Source organism: Tiliqua scincoides, chromosome 11, assembly GCF_035046505.1.
Source record: "Tiliqua scincoides isolate rTilSci1 chromosome 11, rTilSci1.hap2, whole genome shotgun sequence".
Taxonomy (NCBI): Eukaryota; Metazoa; Chordata; class Lepidosauria; order Squamata; family Scincidae; genus Tiliqua; species Tiliqua scincoides.
Genome location: NC_089831.1, coordinates 14,552,325 through 14,555,569, shown reverse-complemented (window position 1 = coordinate 14,555,569; position 3,245 = coordinate 14,552,325). Strand labels below are relative to the sequence as shown.

Sequence of the window (3,245 nt, the reverse complement as noted above, 5' to 3'; positions counted from 1 at the left end):
TGAGGGTCTTTCATTGTGCTTCCTGGAGATCATGCCAGAGACCAAACATGCAGCCTCCTGGCCACAAAGCAGGTGCTCTCACCAACATGAGACTTGGCTGTCTTCAAGAAGTCCAGTTTGCTCACCTGGGCCACTTCCTAGGCATCTTTGCTAAAAGTGGGAAGCTGTCTTTGTTCCTGCATATGGGTTGCATAAAACCAATCTTTCTCCAGGTAGCAAACCAGTAGCACCGCACAAGTTGATTAGATGGCCTGGAAGTATTAATTTCCCCCTCCGTCTTGCCTCCTGTATCCATTAACCACTCGGTGGTGTGGCTAACAATTCCGGAGAGCACCTTCAGAGGCTCTTCATTACCATGCTAATGGAGCCGGACTCCTTTCTAGGCAACAGCGTGTAGCCCCAGCTAGAGGATTACACTATAGCTTTAAGGAGAGCATATGCAGAGCACAAATTATTACAGTCATCAATATTTATACAGCTGCTAAAGTTCATATCTGACAGGCACAGCTTCTACCACAAGGAGCCATAAAAGCCAGACAGATACATTGAGACGTAAAGGTACCAAGCCCACAATTAAGTGTCCGAACATCAAAGCTCGGTTGTACTACGGAAATAAATTGGTATTGTGCTGTATGGGATCCTCGGAGCGCCGGATGTTCTCTAGACGTTGAATGTTGGTGATGCATGGTGGCCAGGGACTTGATTGTCAAGTGGGATGCAGGGTAGAGACCCTCCTGGATTTTTAGGGCTGCATGTTGTCCCCATACATGCTAAAGCAGGGTCTCCAAATATTCAGTACGAGGACCACATCATATGCATTACATAAGTTCGCCCCCCCCCCAAAAAAATCTGATTTATATAAAAAACAAATAAAATTTAAATGAATTCTTAAGTTTTACTTGGATCTTGCTTGTATTCGGCATGATAGGATTTTACAAATCCCAGCCTTACCACTCCACTTCATACATATCACATGTGAGTAGGTGGGTGGACGTGTGAACAGGTTGCTAATATTTTACTACCCCATGAACTTTGTTGACTTTTTTGTAAAGTGGGAAATAAAACAGCAACAATGACAGGACATCTGCCCACAGTTTGAATTTAATTTTTTTTTTTGCCATGTTACCCTGCAGATGCCCGATCTCGTCTGATCTCGGAAGCTAAGCAGGGTCAGGCCTGGTTAGTACTTGGATGGGAGACCGCCTGGGAATACCGGGTGCTGTAGGCTTATACCATGATCTCAGAAGCTAAGCAGAGTCAGGCCTGGTTAGAACTTGGATGGGAGACTGCCTGGGAATACCGGGTACTGTAGGCTTATACCATAGTCTTTCGAGACTGAAGGCTGCCAACCAACCAAGCTGTGGCCCCACCTCTTTCCCCTCTTCCTTCCCTTGCTTTGGCTGCCTCCCAGTTGGTGCATGAGGCTCAAAGCTTACCTCTCAAAGGCTACTCAAAGACTTTGAGCCAAAGGCAAAGGGGAATTTCTCCTCACTGAGCAAGATGGGTGAAGCACTAACTGATTACTGACTCCATCTCCTCCTCCTCTGCTGCTGATGGGGCTGAACTTTCTTCTCTGGGGACAGTAAATAGCGGTATGTTGGTAGAACAAGGGTGGCACTGGCTGAACCATGACCAGGAGGCCCTGTTAGGCAACTGGGTTGGTGGGCATGGTAGTGGGGAAGCATTGAACATTCCAGCCCAAAGCAACCTGCTGACATACCGGTAGCAGCAGAGACGGGGAGATGCTTTAGGGAATCCCTGCAGGCACAGAGCTTTATGGGGCAGTCTTCCATGGATGCATTTTGGATTTTCCATGAATTTATCAGGTAAAATCTTCCGGTTGGCCAAATGTGGCCTCGAGCCATAGTTTGGAGACCCCTGTGCTAAAGCAAAAACTGCAGAAGAGCTGTGGCTCAGTGGTAGAGCACATACTTTGTATGTAGAAAGTCCCGGGTTCAATCCCTGGCATCTCTAGGTAGGGAGGAGAAACATTCTTGTCTGAAATCTTAGAGTACCACTGCCGGCCTATATGGATAATACTGGCCTGGATAGACCGGTTGAAGGCCACACCTCCTGCCAGAACCACAGAGAGGGACAGGTAAATGGTCTCAGGTGACTGAACATTACACTGCCCTCCAGAGTCCTGCAAGTGGCATTGCTTCTAGATTCCAACAACTGGTAGTTTTGTCCTCCAGAAATCTGTCTAAAACGTTGTGCAAGCTCCTGGCCATCACATATCTTGTGGCAACAAAGCCCACAGCTTAATTAAGCACCTTGCAAAGATGTGTCTCCATTTGTCCATCCTGCATGGCTTTAATAAAATAAATAAATTTACAAAAATTGCACATATGCTAATGAGGCAGCTGGGATGATTCTGAATTTCTCTTCCTGAGATTCTTTTTGTCTCAAGAAGCATCCGACTGAATTCATCTCTTCACTCATTCCACATCTGAATTCTCTCCTTGATGTCCAATGGACTCTTTGTTCTCTCCCGACTTGTATCATGCAAATCACCATCCTGTGTACTTCAAAGGCCTCTCGAGATGAGAAATTTTTCACACCAGGCTATGATTCTTCTTGACGAGGAAGGCCCAGTTCCTCTAATTGAGGGCTTTTGTTCCTGATGGCTTAGAGACACCCCTCTGATCTGAGCAGCCTCACAGTCCCACCTTCCCAGGAATTATTTCCACATTGAAAATCAGGTGCCCTTATTGTGGGTTTTTTGGGGCTTTAATAGTCTTCTGTAAGGTATTAGATTTGCTGGTTGGGTAAGAACAGGGGTATAACTAGAAGCCCTGGGCAGTGATGTCATGTGATATCGTGATGTTATTTCCAGGAGCTCCCCAAAGGGGGAGGTGCTGGTGGCTTTGCACCCTCCCTGGTGCAGCACCTGGGACAGATGCCACTCAGGCTCTGCCCTAGTTATGCTTCTGGGTAAGAAATGTTGTGAGCTTGGGATGCCAAAAAAATCCTGCCCATGGCATTTGCTGCAAGGCACAAGACTCTCCTTCATATGGAGTTTGCAGCCATTGTGTGAAGGAGAACTCCTCTGTTGCAGCTTCTCCCTGCCATCACCAATATCTATCCCATGGCTTACTAGGTGATGGGGAAAGCAGCACCTCCAGCAGTCTCTATTATTTGGGTGCCAACTGTTTTCCAGTGACCAGGTGCTTGGATTTAGAATTGGCTGGCATCCCAAAAAAGGACTGCTACGCAGCTGCTCTCCCTGGGAAGACATGGAGTGG

General features: G+C 47.1%; 1 pseudogene; it reads left to right on the top strand.

Annotated features, from left to right (window-relative positions):
* The first annotated feature begins 1,109 nt into the window (after positions 1–1,109).
* LOC136662671 (5S ribosomal RNA) lies at positions 1,110–1,228 on the top strand (annotated as a pseudogene).
* The last annotated feature ends 2,017 nt before the right edge of the window (positions 1,229–3,245 follow it).